Here is a 17,581-nt window from a genome sequence, read left to right as displayed (position 1 = left end):
TGCTGATGGGAGTAAGATGGAATCTCAGTGTCGCTTTGATTTGCATTTCTCTGATGACTAAGAAGTTCGAGCATTTCTTTAAGTGTTTCTCAGCCATTTGATATTCCTCTGTTGAGAATTCTCTGTTTAATTCTGAGCCCCATTTCTCAATTGGATTATTTGGTTTGGTGGTGTTTAATTTCTTGAGTTCTTTATATATTTTGGAGATTAGACCTTTGTCATATGTAGAGTTAGTGAAGATCTTTTCCCAGTCTATAGGCTGTCGCTTTGTTCTGTTGTTGTGTCTCCTCCCTTACAGAAGCTTCTCAGCCTCATGAGGTCCCATTTATTAATTGTTGACCTTAAGGCTTGAGCTGTTGGTGTTCTGTTCAGGAAGTTGTCTCCTGTGCCTATGTGTTCCAGACTCTTCCCCAGTTTTTCCTCTAACTGGATTAATGTCTCTGATTTTATGTTGAGGTCTTCAATCTACTTGGACTTGAGTTTTGTGCATGGTGACAAATAGGGGTCTAATTGCATTTTTCTAAATGTAGACATCCAGTTAGACCAGTTTCTTTGATGGTTGTTTTGCTTTCTATGATTGTATCTTCAAGTCCCGATATTCGTTTCCTCCATTTCTTGGATCTGTTAGATAAGGTTACCTCTGTGATGCTTGCTTTCTTCTCTGTGGCCTCTTGAAAAAATATGGAACATTGTACAAATTTGCATGTCATCCTTGTGCAGGGGCCATGCTAGTCTTCTCTGTATCATTCCAATTTTAGTATATGTGCTGCTGAAGCGAACACATCTGGGCTGCATTCTTACCTGGGGAATGAGCTCTTGTCTGAAGAAGTTAGAAATTATTTCCGCATTAGTCTGCAAATTGTTCTCAGCTACTAGAGGTAGCTCTTGTCCAAAGACAGTTTGCAACAGGACTATTGTACTCGTTGAAGATGGAATGAATGCTCTTTCTCTTAAAAGTAATATGGGTGTTTCTAAATAATTAGAAATAGATCTTTATGACCCATTATCAAGCACTATTCACAATAATTAACATATATAACCAATTTAGATGTCCAACAGTAGAAGAATGGATAAGGGAGTGTGTGTGTGTGTGTGTGTGTGTGTGTGTGTGTGTGTGTGTGTGTGTGTATCCCTGTGTGTGTATCATAGCTGAGGTTTAAGTTTAGAGAGGAACTTACTACAGTTGTTTAGCTATGGTGACATGACATCATAACACTGCCTTCTAAGTATATTTATACCTATAGACAAATTCTGTGCCAAGCTCAATCAGAAAAAGAAATGTTCAAATGAAGAGAAGCTTGTATACAAAGCTTTACTGAAAGTTTATTTAAAAGCATAATTGTATTAAACAACATATGAGGGAAAGAAAAAAAGTTCATGTGTGTTGAAATGAAGTCTAAAAATACTTGATATAAAATTAATCCAAATAATTACAGAATTTAAATCAACAAAGCAATTTTTGCCATTAAACAGATCACCATACATTCAGAAAAGGATTTAAACAGCACAAAATGAAAATTTCATATTCAGTTCTTGGAGCTGATGGTATAGCTCAGGCATAGAAGGCTCATGAGCATTTACCCAGCATTATCATAAGATGGGGAAAGGGATTCCAAGGCACTGATGTCACCAAGGACTTCCTCTGAACCTCCTAGCTTTTCTGGATTTGTTTAGAAGATGAATAAGCTATGTGTACTTTTCTTCATTTGACATATCAAAAAGTAAAACCTAAGATTCACAGATGTCACAGTTGAGCCAAGACAGAAACTTTTAGTGAAAGTACAGCCATTCCAGTTACCATAATTGACCATCTCATTCTTTTTTTTTTTTTTTTTGCATAAGAATTTCTTTATTTTTTAAAAATTTTTATTAATTTATTCTTGTTACATCTCAATGGTTATCCCATCCCTTGTATCCTCCCATTCTTCCCTCCCTCCCATTTTCCCCTTATTCCCCTCCTCTATGACTGTTCCTGAGGGGGATTTCCTCCCCCTGTATATGCTCATAGGGCTGGAGAGATGGCTCAGAGGCTAAATGCACTGGCTGCTCTTCCAAGGGTCCTGAGTTTAATTCCCAGCAACCACATTGTGGCTCACAGCCACCTATAATGTGATCTAATGCCCTCTTCTGGTGTGCAGGTGTACATGTAGGCATAGCACTGTAGACCATCTCATTCTTAACAACGAGTAGCATTTATTAACCTCACAAGGTAACACAACTAGTGAATAATGTGTGAAAAGATTATAAATGGGTCCAAGCCTCTTCAAGTCTGAGTATAAATCCAGGATTTATAATAATCTTATGATGATCATTGTTTGATGCCAGCAATGTCAATTTTATGAAAAATATAATTTTCAAGAGTGGTATAAGTAAAAATTCAAGTAATGGTATTGCTTATTCTTTTAACTGAATGAAGTGTCTCAATTCAAGAATACATAATTCACGTTGCTTTTAAAAATCCTAAGCTGAAATGTGTGTGCAAAAACTGTGCTTAGTTAGCTATGGGTGTGACATGTATAGATAGGAAGTGTACCTTCCTTAATATAATTGTCCGTAAAAAAACACCATATCACACCCCCTCTCACCGAGGATCAAGGAGCATCCTAGAAAGGGAAGTGGATAGAGTGTAATAGCTAGGGATATCGGACACCTGAAGTGAAGCACCATTTGTCAGACATGACAGGCTGGAGCTGTATGGACGCATCCTTTGAAGCTCAAGCTGGAGTCATCCCAGCATAGGTAGCAAAGGTTCACAAGGCTGCAGCTCTCCCCTGAGAGTTATATTGACAACGGATGCTGGGGAAGGAGCGTCAGTTTTCTTCATGGATGCCTTGTTGAGAGGCTGCCCATCCTCCAGTGGATGGTCCCACACCCACGTATATATAGGGAGCAATAACAGGGCTCAGAAGCATTGAGGGGTAAGAGCACATGAATTTGGGAGAGAAATGTAGTGATGGGTATGTAGGAATGTGAAAGTGGATTTTTTTTTTATCGAAAACAGTTTGTACATATATAATTTCTTAATACAAATTAACAAAAATGATTTAGAGAGGAAAAATTCGTTTTAGGTACTGCATTCTAGTTTTTTGAATCATTGTTAAACTTTAATGCTATAAATGGATGACTCACTGCTAATTAAGTAGAAGACAGAATAGGAAAAATATTTTCTTCTCTGTGACCCTAAATAGGGGTCACAGTGACACAACGAAATAAATAACTCTAGAAATTAAGCCATAAGCAGAATTTCATACAGTCTTTGCAGAAATAAATAAGTTTCATAGTATTACTTATTGCCAATCTCCTAGTACTCTCCATAGAATCCACGAGGCAAAGATTGCACTTTTTACAGAAAAATGGGAAGGGCTGGAATCAAAGCGCAGTTTAGAAGCATCATGCAACATTGCACATGGGAACTAGAAATATGACTGTTTTATTAACAATCAAATATATTCTTATTCTGTCCATGGCAACACTTGTATGTTTCAAAAACTAATTAAAACTATTTATGCCATTAGCCGAAGTCCTCTCTTTTAATGCAAGAATTCACAGAACACCTTAGGTATGATGACTGCTTAGATATTTGGCCAAATGAGGATTGAATATACATTACATTTTGTGTTATGGGCAGCTTGAAAGGCTTTGTCTGTGTTATTTACACACAATCCTGCGCATGAGAGATCTTAAAATGTACACAGTCATTATGACCCTTCGATGAACTGAAAATCCCATTTAAATAATGTCCTATGTTAGCTTTATTTCTGTATACTATAATGCCAGTTTCTCCCCGTCTGTTCATGGCACAGTGCCAGTAGAGAAGAAGCTTCATTTGTCTTACCAGTCTTTTATCTTTTTATAGTTAATTGGTTTCAGATAAGTTTTTCTACGTTGGCTTTTCTTTTTCCTTCCTGCTTTCCCTGAGACTAGGAATGGCACATAGGGTTGCATTGTAGCACTGAACTATAAGCCTAACTCCTGGCCCTTGGCTTGCCTTTAAAGTTATTAAGAAGATTCTCAGTATTCACTGGAAAAGCTACTTTCTTCCTGCAGGGGACAATATCAGAGACACAACTGGAAAGGGGGCCAAGCAAAAAGAGACAGTGCACTGTTCAGCCCTGGGTGGGGTATCTATTACATAGTTCTACTTCCACTGGTCAAGAGTCATTGTAAAAGAAAGGGTAGAAAGGTGATAAGACTTAGAGGTAGTGGGTGACTGCAAAGAAACAGGTTGAGTTGTATATATAAATTCACAGCATTCAAGACAGTATACACAAAATCTGTGCAAGTACAAGGCAAAATTCCAGCAGGTGGGTCAAAAGTCCTACCCCTAGGTAGTGGTCTAATGGCCATAGAGAGTGGCTAGGTAAGGAAAAATCAGTTTTCCTTATGGGTATGGCTCCCTGATAGATAGACAATAATCCAGTGAAGGCTACACATTCAAGAGCAAATGGGCAATACAAACTATATTTTATATTTGTAAAATAAAGAGGACACAGAATTGGGGTGGTGGATAATGAAGGACGATGGATCTTGGAAGAGTGGGGAAGAGATGAATATGATCAAAATACGTTGTATGGAATTCTTAAAAAAACTAGTACAACTTTTATGTATTTTTCTTCTACTCTCACCTTTTCTAAAACATACTAATTTAACTGAAATGGAATTACACCACTTTCCCTCCTTCCGTGTTCTCCCTCTAGCCTCCCTGGATATCTACCATTAAATAACTTCTATGTAATAGCATTTTTTCTTTGATATTAATGTTACAATACAAACGAATATGCATGTATTTGTATGGACAAATGCTTAGCCTGATGAGTTTGCATACACATGATTTCAAGGGTGACCACTCCTTTATTTCACATCCAATAAGTTGTTTCATATCCGGGAGAGGCCAATATTCCTTTGTCCAGCGGTCATTAGTTGCTTGTTGTTCTTTTTCTAGACCTTCTGTGAGACCTTGTGAAATTCCCCCATCCAGTTAACGTGGCCTTTGATAGCATTGTTCATAATATAGAAATTCTATAAATGAAGAATAAAAACCCTGCTTCACCGTTTGAGCTGATAAAGGAGCAAAGTGTTAAGCTGACTTCCGCTTTGTGTCAGACTCTGCCATCTTGAATCCATGCCCTGAATTGTGACACAACTTGATACATAAACAAAGGGAAGTCTAATTTGCAGAAGGCTTTCTAACAAATTTTGATTTCTCAGCCTATCATAACAGACCAGTTTCAGCTAATCACAACCTGTCAATCCTCAGGCATAATCACGCCTGGTGAGGGGAAACTTGCTGCTGTCTTTAACCACTGCCTGCCAGTGTTTGAAGGAGAAGCTGTCCATCTCCTCCTGGTGCTGAGAGGTACTCCATTCCTGAGTAACCCTTTGCCAAAGAGTCAGAGGTGAGAGGAGGATTGTAGCAAATACCGTATTCTGACCAAGATAGGGCCATTGCACTCATAGAGGCAGAGAAGTGTTGTATCCATGCTTTACTTGAACTAGATCAGTTCAGTTAGCAGTCCAGCAAGGATAAGGCAGAAAGAAGTTCACAGGCCCCCAAGTCCCAAATAAAGGTTGGTATGGCCACTCCTAGGTCCATGTTCTAGTGGAAGACTCTATATCTATGTGCATATGGGCAACCCTAATTAGACTCCATGGGACATAAGGAGATGAGGAAGAAGAAGAAAAAGGAGCCAGAACAGGAGGAGGAGGTGGAGAAGAAGAAGGAGGAGGAGTAATAGAAGAGGAAGAAGAAGAAGAAGAAGAAGAAGAAGAAGAAGAAGAAGAAGAAGAAGAAGAAGAAGAAGAAGAAGGTGGGAGGGGGACTGAGTTTTAGGGGATAAAATGAATTGTAGATCTAATAAAAATATATAGATTATTAAATGCCTAATGAATAGAGAAGTAAAATAAACTTGGGATGTGGTGTAGTTTAGTGTTGAAGTACTTACAGAAAATGTGCAAAGGGAGAAAAATAATTCTGTAAATTAATCTAAAGTTTAGTGTAAATAGAAACAACTTTTGACAAAAGACGGAGTTGTTTACTTTCTTAATTTTAGCATTTTTTTTTACACTACACTAAAAGTTGCCACATTTCCATGAATATTGGTTATATTACTGCTTAACTGGATTAAATGCATCATATTAGAACTGTCCTATAATATATAAAAGATAATATAATTTTAATGCTTATGTTGAATACTGTAATATAACCAATTCCATAGCTCCTTTGTGGTGCCTTTATGAAATCATTTATATGGGGAAATATTTCCATTTTTAAAACAAATCATTTAATAACTAGCATGAGGTCATGTTTTTCTAAAAGATGAATGATTATGAAAGAATGGGTATAGCTGATCTTTTCATAGGTCTGCACAATTATTTCTTTTTTTGTATAGCTATTATTTTAGATAGGAGAACACAGCCTCCAAGGCTGGAGCACAACCTTTTGTACTGATAGATTTGACAGCATTTCTGCGTCTCTCTAGAATCACCACCAGAGGGCACAATGACCCACAAAACAGTCTCTCCTGGTGATCCCCCCTGCCCCGCCCTTTTCAAATTGACTTGAAGCAGGAGAAATAGCAAAGAGAGAGAAGAGATAACTTTTATGTAATTAGATTCCACCTATTTTTAATTCTGACATTACAGGCAGATGATCTGAAATTTAAAGTACTTCCGCTCACTAGACTTGATAAACAGAAACCCTGCAAAGACGTGAGACACTCAGGAGAACTCTCAGACTTATACTTATCAATACACTCTTTATATGGGCTTATATGCAGAGGCATGCTCCCATGTGACCACTTGGAAGGTGCCTGGATGCTGCAGAAACTCTTTACGTGCTTGAAGCTACTTCCTTTTTACTGTCTAACATGCCCTTTTGTGTCAAGCTCAGCTTTCCTCTGCAAATTTTTTCTTTATATGTACTAGCTGTAGGAATTAATATTCTTCCCTCTCATGAGCATTAATAATGTTATATCTCATCTGTTTATTCAGTCCATCTGTGAAGTGATGTGTGTGTGTGTGTGTGTATGTGTGTGTGTGTGTGTGTGTGAGAGAGAGAGAGAGAGGGAGAGGGAGAGAGAGAGAGAATAGACTAATGGAGGATGTAATAACTGTAAGGCAATCTTGGCTTGAAGCAATTCAAAGAGCAGAGAAAAGGGAAAAATAAATACAACTTTTTTTTTTTTAAAGGGAGACAAGGGGCTATTACTAATTGTTATTTTACAGATAATTGGGTTGTAAGTTTCAATGATATCTCCTGAATCACACTGAAGTCAATTTGAGCACAAGGCCTGTGGTTCTTTGTTTCAGCAAACCAGTATGGTAATAGATTTTTAATTTCTTCTCAGCCCTTTGAGCATTGGAATAGCTGCTCAATTACATGTTAGATGTCATTGAAACCTAGTGGAGATTGGAGGGTATCCAACATTATTTTATTTTAACCTTCTCTGTAAAAAGTATTTGTCTCTCAATCTCTATCTATCTATCATCATCTATTATCAATCAATCCATTAATCTATCTATCTATCTATCTATCTATCTATCTATCTATCTATCTATCTACTTGTCTATCAGCTACTGCCTAAGTATCTTATATATGTTCAAGTACCTCTCACATTCACTCTCTGCTTAATTCCCTTTCGTTTTTCCTTGTACATGTCAACTAGCCTCCTATTTACATCCCTGTCCTCCCCACTCCAGGCTCTAAAACCGACATATGAAAGTAAAACATGTGATAGTCATGCACATATATCTGGCTTATTTTGGCTGTTGTGTGTGTATGTGTGTGTGTGTGTGTGTGTGTGTGTGTGTGTGTGTGTGTGTGTGAGAGAGAGAGAGAGAGAGAGAGAGAGAGAGAGAGAGAGAGAGAGAGAGAGAGAGAAGGAGATACTTTGTCTCCAGTAATGATGCCTTACTAGTCATGTGACATTTTCGTTTGTGCTCTATCTTGTGGGGGTCTTTATTTTTCTATCGCACTAAGATATGGATATTACTGCGTACATGAGTACTATTTAATTTCAGTGCTTCAGATATTTTATTCTGTGCTAGTTTCTCCTGGGTGGTGTTTTGCAATTCTGAGTTTCCCTTATAAATAACATCATGCTTCTGTCCTACAACTTGCATTATTTTTTCTTTGTTCTTAGTTCTGGTCTCTTACCCTTATATCTAGAATGTGACATGGAGAGATCACCTACTGGGCATTTACTTACTTGAATATACACTCTTTCTATGGATTTGGACACTTTTGCTAGAATTTCATTGAATATATTTTATATGACATTATTTTGTATCTCCACTCTTAGATCTTAGGCTAGTCTATTAACCATGCTCTAACATTCATAGAAGTTATGGCCATAGTGGCTTATGTTTTTATTGATATCTTAACATAATAATTCCCCATCTGACTTAGTTGGTGTTCTATTGCTATGAACGGACCATGACCACAGCAACTCTTATACAAGGAAGCATATAATTGGGGCTGACAGGTTCATAGGTTTAGTCCATTATCATCATGGCAGGATGCATGGCTGTAAGCAGGAAGACACAGTGCTGGAAAGTAGCTGAGAGCTTTACTATAAATCTGCAGGTAGAGAGAGGCCCTGGGCCTTGTTCGGGTCCTTGAAACCTCAAAGCACAAGCCCTCCACACATCCTCCTATAAGTCCACACATACTTCAACAAGGTCATACCTCCTTATCCCTGGTAAGCTGTGGGACCCCCTGATAACTGATAGTTAAGTATTCAAATATATAAGCCTATGGGGGCAATTTCTATGCAAACCACGGCACTACCTTTGCCCTCAATCCCTCTGAGAACAGCAACACACTGTTCCAGAGTGTTGGTGATTCCACTGAGATTTTAAAACTAGATTTATAGAATTCTCCATATCCAATTAAAAAAAAAAATTAGAACCCAATTCCACAACCACCACCATAATTTCTGTTTGGGTGAATAGATTTCTCCTTCTCAACCAACTTCTTTTTTTTCCTCACTTGCTCAACTTTATCTTCACTGAGGTCATTTATCATTTAAAAATTATAGTGTTTAATTTTTTGTTTGACATTTCAAACATCTCAATGAATTTTATTTCACTATGTATGATCTATACTTTTAAGAGAATCACTTTTTGCTTATTCATATTTCTTGTGTTTCTTTTGAGATATATGCATTGGTTGGGGGTGGATCTCTCTTCCATTCTTAGGGATGTAAGTTCAGTATAGACACCCTCTACCTCTTTACCTCTAAACCCACTTTCAAGATAGAAAGAAAACACCAGTAACAACTTAAAAACAAACCAGATATTTACATAAAGTACATAGATATAACAGCTACGCTACCAGGTGGGACAGAAAATAAAGGGCTAAATTATGGATAGGATATCCTAAAATCTTTAAATTAATACATCTGAAAATATTATGCGTCGAGTTCTTAAAAAGTCTACATGGAGAAGTGATAAAAGAACAAAATATTATAGAGGAAATAAAGCCACCATTATGTTTAATAACAATATACTTCCTTTCTTAGAATATGGAAGATTGAGATGATTTGATTTTCTTCTAGGCTTCTTATTTTGCAGTTTCTGGGATGCATTTGAGAATGTAAGCCAAATTTTCCTGATATCTAAAGAGATGAAGTCAAAAATATGTTTATAGAGTGAGCCCTTCTCTGACTTTCCTTGATGCTCACAAGCTGCTTTGACCTCTGCTCAGTTGAATTTCCTGCAGTGTTTCTTTATCCGTATCTGATAACCTGGCAAGTATAGGACGTTCTGTAAAACACTCTGGCACCTGTGGCCTGGGACCCTCTAGTTGGGGCAATCTTCAAACCAGAGGTACCGTGCCAGTAGGCATGACCATGGAAAAGGCAAGCTACCTGCAGTGCTGTGAGAGCAGTCTGTATAGTGTGAGCTTCAGGCAGGCATTGCACATACTTGTGTGTTCTGATTTGGTCGTTGTCCCTGTCTACTCTTCAGAGATCTTCTCTCAAGAGATTATGTTCTCAAACTCATGTTTGCTTTTCCATTTCACTGCAGTCTTAGCTTCCTACTACTTAGATGTGTGTCCATGGGTCTAAAATAGAACAAGCTTCCTGGCCAACATGGAAGATGTGGTAGTCATTCTCCTGGGCACTGAAGAGTGGAGTTCTTTGGAGCTTGGAAATACAAAAATGCAGACTTGCAACCCTTTAAGCTAAAATATGTGATGGTAAGATAATTGCTGAAGATGGTTCCTAACCATGTGTCAGTATCACTGACTGTGGTGACAAAAGCCTAACCAACATCACGTCTACTTGCTACAAGGATGACGGGTCCCTTATCCTGAACTGTTTTGCAGAGTACCAGCCTGTGTGATTTGGAGCTGGCCAAGATATTTTCTTCTCTCTGTTTTAGAAGGCTTACAAGGTGAGAGAGTCCATTTCCTTATCGTGTTGTTTAGTGACTGATGTTAGGGTTTTTGTTTGTTTGTTTGTTTGTTTGTTTTTCCTTTTCCAAATCTAAAACCCACTGTTTCTGACTATTTCCTTTTGAATTCTTGTGCATGTGTACCTCACTTCTTATCACTCCCTTCAGTCTTTTGCTTAATGTATTACTGCAATGTCATAAAGATGAGGATTAATGCTTGTGTCTCTAACCCACTGTCTCCTTTCCTTCTTCTCTTATTGTTGATGGAAGATGTACCCATATGTTTATTTGTTAAGAAAAATCAAATCAGACATTTATTCATGAAAATATAATCAAAGGAATTTTTTGGTTACTGAATAATTGTGCCGTGAGAGCTACTCTGAGAAACAATCAGATCAACATGGTGATTAACTGCCTGAAGGACATTGCAGAGGGAATTCTGGGAAATATTGTTTTGAAGGCTTTGAAAGGAAATCTGTGGTAAGTGAGAGTAAAGACTATTCCAAGAATTTCTCAGCTTATAAGAAATGCCCTGGTGAAAAATATTTAAAAGAACAGTGTCATGCTTTGGCAAATTTAGAGAAGATATTTACTTTATTAAGAATGAAAAGGTTATTTGTTTACATTTGCACAGTAGGCAACAAATATAAAAAACAGCTTAAATTTTTAATGAAAACATATGTACACAAAACCATAAACATATAGCTATGAAGTGTATGAAAATATGGTTTCAACTAAGTTGTTATATGTATTTACTGAGGATGCAGATGATTTATATTGACTTAAAAGAATGTGATTGGATTGCTAATGTCCTATGTAGGACACATGACTCGAAATACGCAGAAGTGCAGGGCTAAAAACCCAATAACACTCCATGAGTATTCAGAGTGCTGAGAAAAGTAAAATTCATTATCTGAAATTGTTGGTCTTATCACCTTCAAAGCTTTGGCTGGTAGAGAGAGATGGTCAATAAAGATGGAAAATAAATAGTGTTCAGGGATTTTCATGAATATCAAAGGATGAATAGAGTCTTAGCTATGATTAAACTAACTTATTTAAACATTTTCTTTAAAGAAATATTTTCTGGAACTAGATTTCAAGAAATGTGATTATTGGTGATATTTGCATACACAATAGCCATATAAATTTATGAACATAAAAGACATACCACCATGTAAATCAGATACAAATTGTAAGAACAAAGCAACTTAACATTTAAGAAAGTGGTTTGTGTGCACCCTAAAATAATTAAACTGCACAAATTTAAGTCTCAGACAATAAATAAAATATAACAACCCAAAACTTAATAGTCAAAACTATTTTTATTACAATTATACTGTTATGCATTTGATATTATAGAAAAGATAGTAATTAATGGTATATTAAAGTGGCCGTAAGTGTAAACCCCAGGTTTATTTCTTATATTATTATAGTATAATTTTAATCAATATTGATTTGTAATTTAAACCCACAGGTTGATAATTTATCATTTACAGCTATTACTTTTATTACAAAGACATATGAGTAAGTTGAATCTGGAGACCTTCCAGTCAGACTTGCAAAAGTATCAGTAGTTTTAAGTAATTTACATTGATTAAGAGTTAATAAATTCAGTTTCTACTGTGACACATCTATTAGTTTCCCTCTCTAAACTTAGGGAAAGATAATTATTCAGACTTGATGGCAGCGAGCAAAAAGAAACTGATCTGTAAACATGAGCTTAAGCTGAGTCACACACCATGCAATTTTCATTGATTCAGGAATGACCCATGAGCGGGGCTATTTAATACATGACCTGTATGAGAAGATAGGAAAAGAATCAGTCCATTGTATCTGCAGAGCAGGGGGAGAAGCTGGGGTAATTAATAATGTGTGCTTGAGCAATCAGAGTAATTGAGGGCAGGCAATTTTCTCTGCATGCTTGCTTGTATTCCTTAACACGTAGTGCCAAGAGAAAAAAAAATGCCTTACTAGGACCCCCAAAAGCGAGCAGAGTATGAAGCTACTCTGTGTACATGTAGCCAACTGAAGGAACAAAATAGAACGGAGTGAACATGAGGCTTTTTAGGAACATGTGGATATATACGGCACGCACACACACAGTTAGGGTGTGTTTAAATGCATGCTCGCCTCTTCAGTCCGACACCTTCTAACTGGGAGTTATGAAGAAAACACTGTATGAGCCTCAGTGTTCCTCCTCCTCTACCCTTCCTCGCCTTCTCTCTTCCCTTCCCTCAATTCAATTTCCTTCCACTTCTTTCTTCTTCCTCTCTTTTTGCAGCTCTGGGGATCAAATATTGGGACTTGTACTCATCAGGCAAATACTCTTACACCTGAACCATATGCTGTGATTTCTTTTTTTTACCTTTAATTTGAGATAGTCCCTCTAACTTGTCCATGATGGTCTTGAGTGTAAACTGTGGTCCACGCTAAGCTTTGGATTTACCATAGCCTCCTGAGTAACTGGCATTACAGGGGTACACTACTAGGCTTGACAGTTCTCACAGTAAAGTAAAAAACATAAACTTTCATGTTTTTATGGCAATGGTTAAAATTGGCTAGTATGGATCTGGGAAGATAGTTCAGTGCTTAAGCACCTTTACTGATCTTACAGATGACCCAGTTTCCGCTCCCAGCACCCACATGGCACTTCACAGCCATCTGTAACTCTAGTTCCAGGGGATTCAACTCCCTTCTCTAACCTCCACGGGCACTTGCACACATGTGCTGTACATTTACATGCTGCTGGGACCCATGCCCAGGACCCTTGGGGATGGAGGTTAGTTGGTGCATAGTCAACAACACAGACTCTGAGAGTCCTGCATGAAGCAGAAGCAGATTCCTTTATTGCTGCAATAGGGCATGCGTTTATACCCACCTCCCAGTGCCCCACTGGCTTTGAAACTGCAAGCAGCTGCTGTGGCTCCTCCTTCTTGGTTCCCATGTGACTTCATCAGACTCTGGGCAATCAGTCTCTGGGCATGCCCAGGCATGTCCAGGTAGGCAGAGTTGCCAGGCAGGCCTTGTTCCTGCTCAAGGAAAGTCTCCTCTCATTCCTCCTCCTACATGCACACTCACGCACACGGACGCACGCACACACACACACACACACACATACACAGAGAGAGTAACTGCATACACTAATCTCCTCTTGGGATCCTAGTAAGGTAATACTTTGTGTCTTGGCACCGTGTGTTACAGAATATAAGTAAGCATGCAGACATACATACAAAATTGAACAAGTAAATTAAAATATTTTAAAATGGTTAGTATAGATTTGAGGGACCACTCTGCCCACATCAGGTGAAATCAGAATGTAGTTTAAATATTGTTTCTTGGGATATTTATTAAATCTAAATGTTCATTTTAACATTTCTCAGTATATTCCTAAAGATTCTGACAGTTAAGGTTCTGCCATTTCAACTTTTGTTCTACATTACAATTTTATATTTAGTAGACAATTTCTCCTAGAATATTCATAATCCAAACCACTGACTGTTATGAATAAAGTTGGTAATAATACCAGTGAAAGAATTAGCAGTCCTACAATGATATACATTAAGTTCCTGGCAACATGAGAGTTATCGTCTAGTGATAATCTGGTTTGCTTCTTGCACACTCTTTATCTCACTAAAAACCGGTAAAGAAATAATAGTAAAAATGGGAGGCATTGGAGAACTACAAAACACAGAATTTTCTAGACAGGATCCAGGAAAAGGTTAAAAGGGTGAACCAGGTATTTTGTGCCCTTTTCTAGGATGCAGTTGCAACATCTGTTTTAAAAATGGAGTTGATTAGTGAAGGCAGGCAAGGCTTTCATTGATCTTCTAAAACTTAATGCAGAACATTACACTGTATTTTATCTTATTTTTATCCCTTAGAAACCTATTTGTTTTCTAATGAGAGACAGAGAAGGAGTGGGTCTAGATGGAGGAGAGATGGGAAGGAACTGGGAGAAGTACAGGGAGGGGAAACCATAATCAAGATATGTTATGTGAGAAAGAGAAAATCCATTTTCAATAAAAGAAAAAAAATCCAATCTATCAAAACAAAAACATTGCCACCAGCAACAACAGCAACAGGAAGAAGACATCTTTGTGAGTGAGAGATCAGCTTAGTCTACATAGTCATTTCCAGGACAGCCAGCGCTAAGTAGTAGGTCCTTATCTAAAAAATAACCAAAAACTAAAAACCAACCAACCAAAAACCAAACAAAAAACACAAACACACACACACACACACAGAAAAAGGAAAATAGAGAACGAAAAAAAAAAAAAGAAAAAAAAAAGGAAAAAATCAGATGAGCACTTATCATTGGAAAGAGGAGTACATTAGGAAGGAAAAGATGAACAGAAGTTGTGCCTCGTGATAGAGTAAGACAAAAATTTTAAAACTCCGAACCCTAAACTTCCAATAGATTCTCTCAGGAGAAACACTGTTTCTAACTGGCATTTTATAAATTTATATAGTGTCTGAATCACAATGAAAATAATTAATAAAAGCTGAACAGTAAAATAATCAAAAAGAAAACTTAAAGATGTCCAAATAAAACTGAAAGATGTACATTACTATACAGAAAGTATAACTATGATCATTTCAAATACTAAATTACAAAAATTAAAATTCAGAAGAGAATGAGAAATTAAAACTGAAAATGTAAAATAATCAGAAAAACGATACATGATTAAGACTATTAAAAACAAACAAGGGCTTCAATAAAATAATTTACAGAGATGAAAATGAGTTAACTTTGTTAACTAATAACAAGAAAAATAACAAAAGAAAGGATAAAACAATATAAAATACAGAAAAGAGCATAAAGGCATATAGGACACAGTATGAAGAGCCTTGGAGTATTTATTTGTTTACTTTCTATCTATCTATCTATCTATCTACAATCTATCTATCTATCTATCTATCTACAATCTATTTATCTATCTATCTACAATCTATCTATCTATCTATCTATCTACAATCTATCTATCTATCTATCTATTTATCTATCTACAATCTATCTATCTATCTATCTATCTACATATTCTATCTATCTATCTATCTATCTATCTATCTATCTATCTATCTACAATCTATCTATCTATCTATCTACAATCTATCTATCTATCTATCTACAATCTATCTATCTATCTATCTATCTATCTATCTATCTACAATCTATCTATCTATCTACAATCTATCTATCTATCTACAATCTATCTATCTATCTATCTATCTATCCATCTATCTATCTATCATCTATCTATCTAAGAGAGAGAGAGAGAATGAATTATGTTAGGCAGTCCCTGTGTCTGGCTTTGGATGTTGGTTCTCAAGATTGGACCTGGTTCTGGGATTACAAGTATGTACCCACAAGCCTGGCTTTTGTGTTTGAATAATTTCCTTCTATAGAAAGAGATGGAAATAAAAGTATTATGAATATGTAGTGTAGAACATTTAGTATAGAGTTTCTTTTTAAAATTTTTATAATATATTTAATAGAAGACAAAATGTATTTTTGAATTAAATGGAAATCAAGAGAAGACAAATGGTGAGAAATTCTGGATCTTAGGAAGAGACTTCTGGTGTCTGGAAACTTCTTAGTCTTCACAATCTACAGGAGATTGATCCATGAGCAGATGATTTGTTTATACCACAAGAGGCATAAAACAACTATTCTTTATTTTTTCTTTGATTATAGACTTCCCATCTTTTCTCATACCAGAAGGCAAGAATGTGGTCAATACTGACAAAGTTTGCATTCTCTTTAGGAACCCAATGATGTGGCCTAAAGAGTTCTGAGAGGACTGAGGCGATCCCTCAGTGGGTATAGTGTGTGATGTGCATGTATGAGGCCCAGAGCTCAGAATCTCATCACCCATCTAAACGTCTGGGAATAATGATCTATATTGGTAATTCTAATGCAAGCAAATAAAGAAGGGCAATTCTCTGGTGCTCATGGTCTAGTCTGTCTAGGCAGCTCTGGGAATTAGCAAAGACATTATATCAAAAATAAGATAAAGCACAATACAAGAAGACACTAGACACTGACCTTTGTCACACACACACACACACACACACACACACACACACACACACACACACACTTAAATGGAGCCATATATACAAACACACAAAACCATACTCAGCTCTGCACTACACATATATGTGTATACACATGCACACAAAGAGTACAAGAGAACATATGGTATGTAGCAATGTTAGATTACCATTACCAAATAGCTAATGTGACCAGAATAGGAAGTATCTTTCACACATTTCTTAAAATTCTGGGTAAAAATCAGTGTTTCAGTTGCGGGTCAGGTTTCTACCAGCAGCATAATGACAGCTGCAAAATCATTAGTAACTGTGTACACTAGTGTTACATAGAGAAGTACTGTATATTGACCCACATTAAATGAATGTTTCAATTGCTCTTACCACAAAAATAATACAGAGCTACTATGCAAGTGGATGAATGTGTGTGCTCATTACTGCATAATCACTGCAACCTTGTTTCCGTCTGACTGTATCCTATAACATTACATTGTAGCCCTTAAGCACACAACAGAACTTATTAAAATAAATAAGTGGAACCAGAGAACTGCAGAAAAACATCTCTGTTGTTTCAAAATAAATGCATTTTGAGAGGAATGGAATGGGAAGTAATTGTAGCCTTGCTCTTTTCCCAATTGAGCACATGAAATTTGATAATAAAAATATGCCAAAGTATGGCTTCTATCTAGTTCTGAATAGAAAGAAATGCTGCTTGGATACATAACTATGTAGATATAGAGAAATAAACAATGATCCCTCATATTTTATCTATAAATATTAGTTGATAAATAATTATACTTAATAAGATATCCAAGGACTCCAAGCCAAAATATCAGAGAGACACTGAAACACTTCACAATAGATAAATTGTGCAACAAATTCAGGTATAACATTTAGAGGCATAGAATAAGAAAACATGGCATATATATGCAAATTGGAAAATCTTTGAAGCCACAAAACTAAAGTGTTATATCATTTGCAGTAAAATGAATGAGGTTGAAGATTACTGTATTAAATGAATTCAGCTAATTTCAGTAGAAAAAGTAACATTTGTTCTTATTTATGAATCCTAGAAGTATCATAGATATCTGGATAAACACATGTATGTCCATATGTCATGAAAGTAGCAGTA

At 36.6% G+C, this 17,581-nt stretch overlaps 1 non-coding gene across 1 annotated transcript; it reads right to left on the bottom strand.

Moving 5' to 3' along the window:
• Window positions 1-675: 675 nt before the first annotated feature.
• On the bottom strand, window positions 676-782 carry LOC127197824 (U6 spliceosomal RNA). Its single transcript, XR_007831785.1, has one exon. It is a non-coding gene; the product is annotated as a U6 spliceosomal RNA (small nuclear RNA).
• Between the last annotated feature and the right edge of the window lie 16,799 nt (window positions 783-17,581).

The sequence above is a fragment of the Acomys russatus genome, chromosome 1 (assembly GCF_903995435.1).
Source record: "Acomys russatus chromosome 1, mAcoRus1.1, whole genome shotgun sequence".
Classification (NCBI taxonomy): domain Eukaryota; kingdom Metazoa; phylum Chordata; class Mammalia; order Rodentia; family Muridae; genus Acomys; species Acomys russatus.
Note: the sequence above shows the minus strand (reverse complement) of the source record. Positions and strands in the feature narration are given on the sequence as shown.